This window comes from Saccopteryx leptura, chromosome 12 (assembly GCF_036850995.1).
Source record: "Saccopteryx leptura isolate mSacLep1 chromosome 12, mSacLep1_pri_phased_curated, whole genome shotgun sequence".
Taxonomy (NCBI): domain Eukaryota; kingdom Metazoa; phylum Chordata; class Mammalia; order Chiroptera; family Emballonuridae; genus Saccopteryx; species Saccopteryx leptura.
This window is the reverse complement of record NC_089514.1, coordinates 48858848-48873256: the sequence shown is the minus strand read 5'-3', so window position 1 is coordinate 48873256 and position 14409 is coordinate 48858848. Positions and strand designations below refer to the sequence as shown.

The following is a 14409-nucleotide window of genomic DNA, read 5'->3' as shown; positions in this document are numbered from 1 at the left end:
CAGAAAAACTGATATAAAGAAATTGGATGAATGATGAGACAAAGTGATTTTGTTCCATTTAATAAATAGTCATACTAGCCACACTGGCAAGTGTATCTTGGAAAATCTAAATTATATTGACATTTATGTCATCTGACAGTCTGTTATCTTAACTTCAAATATATCCAACACTTGGGCATCAGGTTTCTGAAAGAGTTAAACACACACACACACACACACACACACACACACACACACACACACACACTTTTTTAGGGACTTGGAAGCATATATCTAATTAGATTTTTAAAGCTAAAAAAAAGTTTTGAAAAACCACATTATATAACAACAATTTTTAAAAATCACCACACAGGAAATATATTTTGGATGCCTTTCTCTCTCTCTCTCTCTGTCTTTGAAATAGAGAAGTTTGATCCTTCTTCCTGACCCTTCGAAGAACCATTTGGCACAAACTCTGCATTTGAGTGACACAGTAATTCTGCTAGGAGTTTTAAAGGAATATAAAACAGTCTATCAAACCTTATAGAGTCTGACCAGGCGGTGGCGCAGTGGATAGAGTGTCAGACTGGGATGCGGAGGACCCAGGTTCGAGACCCTGAGGTTGCCAGCTTGAGCGCAGGCTCATCTGGTTTGAGCAAAGCTCACCAGCTTGGACCCAAGGTCGCTGGCTCGAGCAAGGCGTTACTCGGTCTGCTGAAGGCCCCCGGTCAATACACATATGAGAAAGCAATCAATGAACAACTAAGGTGTCGCAACGAAAAACTAATGATTGATGTTTCTCATCTCTCTCTGTTCCTGTCTGTCTGTTGCTATCTATCCCTCTCTCTGACTCACTGTCTCTGTAGAAAAAAAAACAAAAAAACCTTATAGAAAAATCAAACCGTTGTTTTCAAAGTTGATCCTCAGTGGGCTCTTGGAAAAGACCAAGTTTTTTGTATTCCAAGAGAAAAACGGGGTTGTTTTAGAATGCTACTTCTCAAATGAACCCCTTGGGAGAACTTGAAATATATTCTTAATGTTTTCAAGAAGCAAATGTTTTCCTAGAAATGTTATGGGTTGTTTAAATTGATTTTTTTTTACATATTTCCATGAGTGTACTCTAGAAATTGTAAACATAAGAATCCAGACAGAATAAATAGTGGCAGACTACTACTCTATGATGCATAAGACAGATATCACATAAATTCAGAACAATTCCAAAAATCAAAAGCCTGCAATTGTCTTGAATGTGTGTCTATAATAGCTGTTTATTGCTTGATGAGAGAAATGAACATTTGTCAGAGACAGGGTAAATCCTTCCTTTTGGAATCTGCACACTTAATTTTTGAGTAACAGAGGAGTTTGACTTATTAAACTTCATTTTAACCCTGACATTTTAGTATCAACAATTAAAGTTTGTCTGACATTATGGAGCACTAACAATGGATTTTATAAAGAGAGAAAGAAATCTAAGGACAAAGAAACTTATCATCCTACTTCTACTAGGTGGACTTAGGTAGCATCAATCCTGCCTTTAGGAAAGTGTCATCTTCATTGTTCTCCAACAAGCACCAAAGGACTCAGAACAAGTTTATTGTGACCCTCCCTTTCAGATACTTGAATGTCACTATTCTCTTTTGTTCTGACATTGTGACTTAAATAAACAGTAGGTTGGAATCTGAACTGCTATGGAATGTCACCCTTAAATACCTCTGCTTATTCCTGCTAGTTTACACTGCTCAATTAGTACATCTATCCTAAAAGACTGCTAGTGTACAACTATTTTCTTGGCTTTTGGGGCCAGTGGCTTCTCAGCTGTGGTATTTAGGTAAACAAACTATCCTGCTTCACAGGGCATGGGTAGAGCTACAAATGTGAATTGAGACGCTTATGTTGTCTGGGTAAGTTTCAGTGCACTTGTACAAGTCCTTTTGTTAACAGCACAGTGCTTTCCTGTTTAGGGTGAAATAGGCTGAGGATACCATTGTTTCCTGAGCTGTATATACAAGACTCCGAGCAGCATCTGCCATGTATTCCAGGACTAAAAACATTTCCTGGACATGATCCAAGATTGCTGCTAGGCCTGTTTTTCCTCTCATTTTCTGCAGTCCCTCAGGGAAAACTGGGAAATCACAGTAGGTTGGAGGAAAGAAGGCTACAGTGAATAAAATTTGAAGGTGAAGTCAGTCCACAAACACATGGAAACATCACCATGTCATGCAAATCAAAATTAAAAACCATTAAACATTTCTCTTGTTATAAGAAGCATGTCCCAAAGTATCGTTTGTATAGATTCTTTTGTCTTTCACAAGCTTCTGGGTTTTTTCTTTTTTTCTTTTTTACTTTCTGTTCTTCTTTGATTACCCTACATTTATCTGTTCTCATTGACTTTTTGTGATGACTCATTTTTATCTAATATTCTTTCAAAATAATACACTGTGCCAGGTATGTAAATCTGGAATTATATCCAAATTAACTTAATTTAATTGCACTTACACTTACAGAAAGCACAGCTCTCCCTGTATCGGCAGAAACCTTTGGTCCCTCACTCTTCTTATGGATATACTCACACTATCTACAGATATTTACAGACATTTCTGTTTTGAAAGCCACCCTACCTCCAATGAAAGTTCAATACACAATCATGGTTTTCCAAATATTATCAAAAACTACTTAAATGGGGAGTGTTATAATAACATGCATTTTCCCTCAAGACTCACAAAACCTATGCTCTTTTGTTCAGCATTGGTGGGAATCATTCTGTCTACTACAATCTCTTCCCCAGCGCCATCATCTCTGTGTAATGAGGAAACTTGCACTCATATTGCTGGGGGCCATCTCAGAACTGCAAGGAAAGTCACCTGGATCAAAGCCAACACCCAAGTAGAGGGACGAACAGAGACAGTTAAAAAGACAGAGGCAGTACTTTGACCCAACTGTGCCTGAGAATATTAACTCTGGAGTTTTCAATTATGTAGGACCCCTGAAATCCCCATATTAATTCAGATAGTTGGAGTTAAAGTATCCAAACTGTTACTCTCAGAGTCTACATTAAACATGAACTTTAGCTTATATATTTTAAACAACAGAAACATCTAACCAAGTTCTAGCTCATTAAAAACATCTCACCAAGTTCTAGCTCATGAAGTATGATCATAAAATTACTACTGAATGAGTAGGCCTCTAAAACAAAAAGAAAAAAAAGAAAAAAATATCTCTGCAAAATGGTTTTCTACACTATAGATGCTAAAGAACCTACACAACAAGAATTACAGCATAGATTTAAAAGACATGAGTATGTTAAATTCTTTGTTAGGAGAAGAGTTAACTTTACTTTTCCAAGTTATCTGAAACTGGTTACTTTCCAGATTACATATATATATATATGTAATCTGCTTAAGCAGAACATCTTAATATATTACACAGATAGTCCGATTCTTCCACATTAGAAATACTGTTTTGAAGGGCTTTAGTACCCTTTTCATTCCAGACATTTATTGAGTAACTGTAACAAGGATGAATGACATGCTCCTCAAATAAGCTTCCTTAAACATTTTCAACAATATAATGTACCAATTGTGTTTATGTGTCCATTGCCAGAAGTACACATAACTGATTAAAATAAAGATTTCTAAAAGTTATTAAAATAATATAATTGCACCAAAAACCATGATTAAATATTAAATATAGATCATTAATAAGTGATTGCATTGTTTTTCTCCTGCCTTTTAAAAATTCTTTCCAAGTATCTTGAATATAATACTCTGCCATTGAAACTTTTGCATGCCAATCTACTGTCTCTTTATAGACTAATATATGTGATCCCTTGCTAATAGTTTGATTCCTTTGGGTTGTTGAGTAGATTTATTCTGAACTGCTCATTTATTTTGTTAACAGTGGGCCTTTATCTGACTACAAAATGTACCTCTGTTGAGGGTGCCAGTGTGGCCTAGTCTTTGGAGCCTAAAACAAGGACTCTGGGAACAGCTTTTCTGTTTCAATGGCAGTTAATTCAAGAAAAACAGTCTAAGGTCTGTCTTTATCCTTGATTCCATCTGTGAGATGAGACATACCATCATTAACCTAGACATTGCTCAGTTGAATTGACATACTAGAGGACTGAAAAAAATTAATCAATTGCAGAAGTTTATAGAAATAAATAAAGAGTGAAGAAAAAAAAAATCACCAAATGTATTCTTGTGCCATAAAACCTTGAGTCAGATTGATTCTTTTACTCCCAGGAGAAAGTGTCATATGATGAACTCTTAAATATCAAAACAAAGTGTATAGATGCAAAAACCCAAGAGACAAGGACAGTGACCAGAACCTGGAACAGTCCTTTCTCAGGAGAGGCCGCAGCTTTACCCCTGCTAGAGGCTGGAATAAACACAGAGCTGGCATCCATAGGGAGGTAAGAGAAATACAGTGCCAATATCCGAGAGACACAGTTTATATATAGCATAAATGTGTAAAATTAAGTATCATTAAAATCTGAAAGCATGCCTAAAATCAGAAAGGTTCAACCATTGAAAAGGTACTGCAGGGAGCAAATACTCAACCTAAGGATAAGCATATGTTTTTTAATATCTTTCCATTATTGCAGAAATGAACTTTTCAAATAAATTAATTATAAATCATTTTATAATACATTTACGTGATAGATTGCATGACATATTATTTAAGGCATAAGATTTTAAAGAGAAATAATATAACATATTAATTGTATTTATATGAGAATAAGGAGTTAATAATGTAAAATGAAAATATCATTCAAGTGTACTACATGTATGTGGATAAATTTATAGATTGTTTCTTTAGGATTATTAATAGAAGTCATATATACAGAATCTCCTTATTACCATATAGTTTATATATGATGCTTGTCTTGCTTTCTCATGCTTTTAATTTAATGCAAATCACATATGTAAGCTTAGACAATGGGATAGTAACAACCAGACAATAAATTTCAAATAACTAAAATGAAATTGTGAATTTAAGCTTAATTTTTATGTAGTTGCTATTATAAACTATAAATTATTATTTTAAAATTTTGGTAAATAGTAATATTATTTAGCTTTTGTAAATAGTAAAATTCTGATATATAATAAAGGGCCCAATCTATATATTCCATACAAGCAAAATATGAAGATATGGCTCAATGCCAACTAAATGAGTTTTGCACTCACTGATCAATTGGGTTGCCATAGCAAGCCCAAAGTCACTGAGTTTCTAAGCAACCTGAGACTCCATAGACTTCAGATACTTAGGAGTCCGCTGGTCTTTCATCATCCTTACGGGAGAAATGTGAACACCTGTGGCACCAAACTCAGTAGAGTATTTCCTGAAGGCCCAGTAGACAGTGACCTATAAAGTCTGCCCTGTATTGATATCCACTTAATTTGTTAAATAGTAAATTCATACTGGGTAAATAATTGATTACTCAAAATGCTAAGTGGAGGAAATTCAGTAGTGTTGGGCAGACAAATATTTGCTAAATGACTAAATAAAACGTAACATAAAATCCAATCTCTAAAAACAAAGTCATTTATATAATACTGGCAATCATAAAGTCTTTGCCTTTTAATATACAAATATATTTGTTTACTAGCATTATTATACAGTATGTCAATTCAATTTTTTCTAATACTTATTAATAGGTAACAATTTTAAATCAGTAATTGCTTGTGATCTTATACTGAAATATTTAATTATAGCATGTATAGAAAGTTTAAATGACTATATTAACCACCTAAATGTCAAACAGAATTGTATAGATTGAAAGTGTAAGCACGGTTATAGATTATTCCTTCAACTAAGTTGCATTAACATTTCTTGTCCATGTCTATATTAAACATTTTCTTCAGTTTCCTATTCTCACATACAATCCACTGAGGCAAACCATTGCCTCCATTGCTCTCTGTTAAAGCACAAGGCTCAATTTCTAACTATTTAAGATAATCACAATGAAATAAAGTTGAGGCATATAATATTGTCTGTCTCTATAGAATATTATATCACAATTCAGGTTGAAATAAAATATCATCACTAGACCCAGACCTATGTGACCAATAAAATTATATCTGTAACCTATAAAATTTTACCTAATTCTAATACCTGATTTCCTACACTTCACATTATCATTTTGTATTTTTACCAAAAAAAAAAAAAAATCAAGGAATGATTTTTTTCAAGGAATGCTTTGCAAATTGAAAACTGGCTTTCACTTAATGGTTAATTTTTAAACATTACTTACTATATCTTGTTAGCTATTGCATGAGAGATGCAGAAACCCAAGTCAGGTTTATAATATGATGACAGAGTTCTTTAACTTGGCCATATCATTAAGTGCAAACTCACTTCTCTAGCAGGTCACAATATCCACCTATTAACTACAGCCATTCTAGGAATGCCAGCAGTAGAAACTGCCTGTGATCTCTACTGGTTACTATCGAGTGTAAGAAGTGGGGAAGGAGATATTCTTTTGTGTCCACGATTGGGAAGACAACAACTCTACCTTACAATCATCATATAATAGAGTCCAGAAGCTACATAACGATATTTATTATAATTGCATCTCTAGGCAAAAGCAACCATCTAATAGTTAACAGTCTTCCTGAGTGTATACTTAAGAATAAAAAATAGCTGCACATAATTTTGCCCTTTTAATATGTTTTTCCAATTTTCCTGTATTGTTGCATGTATATAAATGCATGTATGTTGGAAGGCATGGATAATTTCAAATAATTTTGAATGTCTTGTCACTTACTATTATAGCTATTATTGACACAAACATCATAAAGTTACTACACCTGACCAATTCTTTCCATTTTCTTTTACATACAACTCCTTATCTAAAAGCTTGGATCAGGGTGCCTGAATGTGTGTGTATATTTTATATACTCTATGTCCCAAGAGAAGAGAAAAATGTAAGTATAGCTTAAAATGGACAAGAACAAAGCAAAAATCAGATTAAAGTAAGAGATTTTAGTATTGCAAACACCAGTCTTGACTCTACATTGCTAGGTAAGATAAGTTAACAATGATTACATAGGTGTAATTACCAGTTAGAGGTCCGATGGAAAAATGCAAGGCCACCAATGTTAACTCTCTTTCAGAATGCTGGTTTGAAGACAACGAATTAACACTGATGACTCTAGTTGTGTTTGCCCAAAGTGCTGGGCCAAATCCCTGCTGTACATCAGTCAGCCCCTCCTCCAAGTAGGCAAGAATGGCTGTGGAATTTAGATTGACACTCCAGTGAGGCAGTGGATTTCTAAACCAAAGTAAACCCTGCAGCCGGTGTTTGTCAAGCTCTCCAACTTGAAAATGAGCTGCTCTTCATCCTAGTTCTCTCTTAAAAAAACAACAACACAAAATAAACAATTACTCTGTGACGTTTAAAAGAACACAGAAGCAGCTCCCTCTCCAGGGATATCCCTACGTATTTTCTCAGAGAAATTCTCTTGACTTTTTTTATCCTGTGTCTTAGTTATAGGGCTTTGCAGTCCTCAGAGGAAATGCATGGCGACATGCACATGGGTTTTTAAGATAAGAACAAAGCATCAGCGGACATTCTAGCTGTGGAAAGCAGATCACAGCAACATTAGGCAGGGCTTTGCAAAACGAACAAGTTCAGATTTAAAATAGTTATACATTCTTTTGCCATATAAGAAAATTAAAATAGTAATATTTGGTGGGTATACTAATATTATGCATCTCATAAGTATAAAAAAATAAAAACAAAAATAAGGACAAATAAAAAACAAACCAAGTCATTACAGTATGTTGCTAAATGAGACAAAAATAATTTTTCCCATGTATGTAAGGCGATTCTTCCTTGGGGATTTGTGTTGATGACATTCAATCTCATACACATGCATACTCAGTGAAGGTTTGTCATGTGGCCATGTGTGCCCAGAACTCAGCCACGAGAGGAAGAAAGCATGATTACTCCTATGAGTTTTTCTGTAATGTACTTCAAACACTTCCATAGAAAGTACAATGTGTGAGTACTAAGTACTTTTAGTCTACCTTCTCAAAGTGGGTAGCTACTATAGTTTTGAACATTCATTCAAGACCTGCCTGCTTAGAATGTCATTGAAGCCTATAATTTAGTTCTTTTTTTCTCTCAAAATTTAATAGACAATTGCATAATAAATATAATAATGATGGTTTCACTGGTGAAATGGTTTCAAAGATTTATGAATTGGCTAAATACTACTGGCTAACTACTTACATTTCTATCACAGGCTATAACAACCCTCAGAACCTAGGTGCTTAACGCTTAGTTCAAAACTAGCCCATTGTCTACCTCTTGATTTCAGGGCATTCTGGTTTCCTGACTATGACTGGATGGTTAGTTGAATTCCATAGTTAGTTAAGTTAAGAATGTTAAGTGTGTGCCTCTGATGGATCCTCCATGCAAGAACTATTGAGGCATCTAAGAGGATAGGGAGCAGGGACTTCCAGGAGCACATGGAACAAGCTGGGACCCTGCTTCTACTCAATTGCTTCAGTCAGAAGCCAGAGAGGGTTTTATTGTACCTGTTTTGGGGAGATCTATAACTCTCCTACTGTTATTTATTGAAGGCTACCAATACATACTAAGAGAGCCCACTAATATTATGTGCCCATGCTGGCTTGGATAGTTTAGCCACACATACTTTCAATGAACTCACATACTAGAGATGCAGCTCACACACACAAGACAATTCCACATACAGATTCTAGGTGAAAAACCACAGTCTCTTGAACTCAAAGGACATCCACATTTATTCCGATATAAATAGCCATGACTCTTAGTTCAAAGACCTTTCACCCACTTTTATGTATGATACATTTTTTCTCTCTTGTTCATGACATTTATATTGCAGAAATTGAAGGAATCTTAGGAATCAGCAAGTCCTGATCATTTCACAGAAGAAGATTCTGAGATTTAGATAGTTGGAACTTCTTGTTCTATATTGCCTTGATGTTAAGAAACAAGAGCAAATTACCTCTTCCAGAATATTACTTCCTTTTTCGCCTTATGTTTCCATTTTTTTCCCCCAATTATATCCCTGTTTGCATATTTTTTTCTTGGTTATGGATTGATATTTTTTTAAAGGATTGCTTTAATTTTTTATGTGTCATTTTTCTTCTTTGTTCTTCAGTAATGCTAGTCAAGGTAATATTGAGTTTCTGGGTAATTGGAATAATTCACAACTCTTTTATTCTTGTTCATGGTATCCTGTTACTAATTTTTTTTAAGTGAGAGAGAGAGACAGAAAGAGAGACAGACAGGGACAGACAGACAGGGAGGGAGAGAGATGAGAAGCATCAACTCATAGTTGCAGGACTTTAGTTGTTCATTGATTGCTTTTTTGTATGTGCCTTGCCTTGATAGTGGAGGGGGTGGGTCCAGTTGAGCTTGTGACCCCTTGCTCAAGCCAGTGACCCTGGGCTCAAGCCAGCAACTTTGGGCTCAAGCCAGTGACCATGGGGTCATATCTATGATCCCACACTTAAGCTGGTGGCTCTGCCTTCAAGCTTTTGAGCCCATGCTCCAGCTGGCAACCTCAGGGTTTTGAACCTGGGTTCTTAGCCTCCCAGGCTGATGCTTTATCCACTGTGCCACTGCTTGGTCAGGCTGAAGTTAATTTTTAAAAACTATTCTGGTTATAGTACTCTTTTGACTGTTTAAATTTTATTTTAAATATTTAAAAAAATTTAAATTATTGAAAGTCAATTAGTACATATAAAATAAAATATTTCTATTTGATTAATATATTATGTTTCTTCCCCTTCATGTAGATCAATCTGAAAAGTTTTAGGAAAGTACAAACGAGACGACAAGTATTTCTTAACATAAAACAGGTCAGGTGTCATGCTAAAATTCTTCCATGTGTCATTATTTAAATATATTTAAAATTCTATAATTAGGTATTGTTAGCCACATTTTTATAGAGGGTATAAATGACACAGGGAAAATTAGGTAAATGATAAGGTTTCCAGAGTTAGTTGAAGTGGGTGACCTTGAATTTATGCATCCAGATGACAAGTAATATCAAAGATTCATCAGAAGAAATAGGATACATAGTTAACTACAAGCATTTTCTTGCCCATATCTAAATCCTTACCTTTTGTCAATGTAAATCTCTCGGCAGATCCATTTTTTATACTACTTTGATATTTTAAAATTATTTTAATTATTTTATATACAGGTTATAGTTAAAGCAACATATTAATTCACACAATTATTTAATAAAATATTCTTCCTGGGTACTAAATATTTCTAGGTCCAGAGATTATAAAAATAAATAAAATAAAACCTTGATTTCATGGAGTGATGGTTAGATAGACATATAGAAAAATTATTATAAAATAGTACACTAGGAGGCATAGAGGAAAATTCAGGGTGCAGCAGAGACCTGTGGGGGTTAGGAGCGATGGCAAGCTGCACAGAGGAATGTACCAATATTTCAGCTTCTTCAGCAAATATAAGTTTAAGATTGACCATGTACTGACCAATACAGAGAAGGGGTAACAGCAGATGACATTTCTCTGTCTTTAGAAAGAGCGATTTCTACCAGAAACCAGTTACTTCAAGGAAGAAAACATAAAATGTTGTGCAGTAATATCAAAATAAGTAAGATGAGAGAAAATTCATTAGAAATTAATTGTGTGCCTGATATGTTCAGGTACTGTTAGTAGAAAAAAATGTACTTTTACCTTAGAATTTAATAGTAATTCACATTAAGCTGCCAAAAGTTGTAACTTTGCTTGTATAAAGAAGCATAAGAACTAAAGTTCTGCTTTAAAGCACAAAGATTTTACTTAAAGCTGAAAAAAGGAAGAAAACATGCTAGATGAATTTTACAAATTTTTTTGTTATTTTATACATGAATAAAAGTTCATTTATATTTAGGAAATGAGAGAAAATATATTGACTATTATAAAAACATATAATGTTATTTGAAAATAATGAAGACTGAAAGGTTATATAAAGAGTATATATATAACTTGGAAGCACTTTAATTTTAAATCTAAAAATACTTAGACTAAACATATCAAAGGTAAATGTTTATGATAGTTATAGATTACTTTGCTGCATTAAGTAATACATATTTTAAAAAGATTGTACTATATTTGTATGTTCCTTACTATGGATGAAGCATATCATTGTACTATGAATTCTAGGGGTTAGAGAAAGCAAACGCTCCTATTCAGGCCTAAGGGAACAAGAAACCTGAGGCTGTATAAATAACCAATTCACAATAAGATGGAAATCTAAGTAATGCATTCTTATTTAAAGAAATTAAATGCAGGGAAAGTTGATTTCCAATTGAAAGCCCAGAGGAAAGTATTTGTAAATATAAATTTCCTTGTTCTCTTACTTCTCACGATGAAACACTCTTAGAAGGTGGATAGGATAGCCTGTGCTGGAGCACTAGGTCATGGCAATGGGCTGTGAAGAAGCACAGATTTTCCCGAATCTCCTTCAGCCCCTCACCTTCAAGTCCTTTGACAACCCAGGTCGCTCATTCTAAAGCCTGCCCTCCAGGTACCCCATAGGAACAATGACTCCCAATCACATGCATTTCCAAGCTCTACTAACCTTAGCAGACTCCAGACAACGTGAGGACAGCAGACTGAGTGTGACCCTCGCTCTGGCTCCTGTCAGACACTGTGTCCTGGAGTCTCTCCCTCTTCTCTATTGCTCAACTGGATTAGGTAATAGCCAGATCCTGGTTGCCTCTTCACAGGGGAACTCCCAAAGTTCCTGGGGCAGGGACTGGACTCCTCTTGGTTTGAATTTCACTGAGCTTCAACATTGAATCCCACAAATATTCAGATATATAAGCAACCTCCCAGAAGGAGATAACTGGGCTTTCAAAAGGAAATACCCTTAACAGTAACTTGTGATACTTCCTCCTTTTTTTTTTTTTCATTCAACAAATATTTATTGAATGCCTTCTAGGTACCAGATACTGTTTTAGATAATGCCTTTTCCTTTAGGCTAACTACAACCAAAGCTATTTCTGGAATTTTAAAAAAGCATTATGCTTATCTTCAGAATCTGAATGAAAGGCAAGAAACATAGTCTTGTTCTATGTTGACTAACTTTTAAAATAGTCACATCACCATTTCTATTACTTGCAGTATCACTTTGTATTTAATTTGTGAAATGGTAATCTTATCAGAAGCACATTTTTGTTTCCTTAGCATTTCAAATGGTGAAAGTAGCAAAGTACTGAGAGGCAAGAGGACTAACAGGTAAGTAAATTGTTCAAAGTCAGAGTGCTGAACTACAGTTGGATCAACTGTGATGCTTTTGTCTGCAAGTAACAGAATACTCTAATAAAGTAGTTTAATATATGGAGTAACATACATGTATGTACTTGTCAAATAATAAATATTAAGAAATAATTACCAGCTTCTAAAATGCTAGCCTTTCTCCAAAGCAGTCATTTTAATATATTGAGCTGTCATACCATCTTGATGACAATTATTTACTCAATTGCATATGTGTATATGTACATGTAATCAACTCTAAAATAAAGACCACAGAAATGTCATGGATCTCCTATCACCTTGAGGGGCATATTGCTTTAATGGGAAAAACTTACTGTGAAGACCTCAAAATCACATCAAAGTTCAAAATAAAACTCAAGTGCAAGTTGCCATCATTCCAGGAAACATACTTGTCTATTCTGACAAAGGGAATGTGAAATATAAAGTCCACTAATCTAGAATAAGCTGGAAAGAACTATCTCAGATGGAAACTTTGGGAATGGCTAAACATGACTGTAATGGAAACAGATTTCACAGTCACAAACTCAGGTATGCAGAAATGAAATTCTATTTTTCCAAATTTCATGTTTACCTAGTGGACCAAAAAGAAAAAAAAGAAAAAAAATTTAATCAGAATGGGGCACTAACTGAACCTGACAAGCTCAAGGAAAGCCTACACAACGGCCTCGCGCACTCAGGGAGCTAAGGAAACACAGGGTGGTCGGAATCAGACCTTTCTAACTGAAAGCAAGTCCTTCGTGGTGAAAAGTCATGTCCTAGGGGAGAACTTTCTCTAAACAAAGGTCAATGTTTGCTTTTACTTGAGCCTGTCTGCTGTCTTTTGCATCTACAATAATGTACCTGATAACATGAGTTTGGAATGTAAGGGTGTCAGACATCCCCCCTCCCTCGGAGCGGAAGCCAGCAGACCCGCAGTGTTCCTGTGATGTGAACCATTCACTGTTAGCTGTTCCTGCCTATGTGAAGATGTTTCAGCACATACACTTTTACTCTTTATCTAATCCCAGAGATTTCCCTGCTTTGCCTTCTCCTGCTTCCCGAATCTATCACCAATCAGTTTCATGTACCCCCATACGGCTTCTCCTTTGATTCTAATGTGTAAAATAAGTGCTTGAACTGCCATTTCCCAGAGCACTTTCTCAATCCATTGAGACTTTGCTTCCCGGCAGTTGTCGACAGTTTGGCTCAAATAAACTCATAAAAATTCTTATAGGTTTGGAAGGTATTTTTATGTTGACAACCTCAAGCCTCCATTCTGTCTGATCCATCATATTTCACATGTTCATTTTAAGAAAATGTCCTTATTTTATTTTGTATTCCTCAGTAATTTCAGATTAAAATTTAGTTATATCTTCATGAACAGGTGTTATATTCAGAGAGGAGATAAGAACGCAGAGTACACCCTCCCTACACTCAGACTACGGGTCTCCCTTGTTCTAGCTGTGGCCACTTTGCAGACAGATGATGGCTCTTGTTCTCTCTTTCTCTTTTTCACAAACTTCTGAAGCCTTGAGCCCAGTGTTAGGGTCTGTAAGTCCAGGAGCCTCGGCTATCACAGCCATCTGGCACATACAGGTTCCCATTGAATTCAGATAGATCGTAATGAAACTGTGGAGCCGAGAACTGGTGGGCCATCTTTTATTCTAGCTCACACCGGCAAGCGAGTAAAAAAAAGCACCCGGGCACCAAAACCCACTCACATGTTCTCCGGTTCCACACCGGAGAATCTTTACAGTTTTCCCAGAATCAAAGGTCCCAACTCTGTTCCCCTTCAGCTCCCCGCCATCTTGCTGCCTGCCTCCTGTGCAACCACGTGGCCTCTCTCAAAACGGCCTTCTAGCTCCTCCCTTCTTTCTTCTTCTTAAAACCTTTCAGGGAGAAAAATCCCTCCTCCAGCCCACATTAGCATAACCAAGCCCCTTCCCAAGCATCAAGGTAATTAACATTATCACATGGGTAACACAATTATGTGGGTAGCGGCCATTTATAACAATAAAAGAGAGCAAAACCAGAAAATACAGATTTTACAAACTCATTTGCCCAACAGGGTCCAAACAGAACCTCCTACCCACCACACACAGCCCATAATACTCCACTGCTCTGTTGTCATGATTGATGCAGTGTTTTCCGAGGCTT

General features: G+C 35.7%; 1 protein-coding gene across 4 annotated transcripts in view; it reads right to left on the bottom strand.

Moving 5' to 3' along the window:
• The window catches only part of CD36 (CD36 molecule (CD36 blood group)), a 78970-nt gene that overhangs the window by 47849 nt on the left and 16712 nt on the right, over window positions 1-14409 (bottom strand). Inside the window, exons 1-2 of one of the 4 annotated variants that reach the window (XM_066354267.1) lie at window positions 11576-11747; window positions 7041-7332 (exon numbers count right to left, since the gene is read on the bottom strand). The exons of 1 other annotated variant lie outside the window; for it this stretch is intronic. The gene's annotated coding sequence lies outside the window, so the exon portion shown is untranslated. Of the gene's footprint in view, window positions 1-7040; window positions 7333-11575; window positions 11751-14409 lie in introns of those variants that run through there. 2 more of the 4 variants (XM_066354272.1, XM_066354266.1) reach the window with 2 other exon arrangements.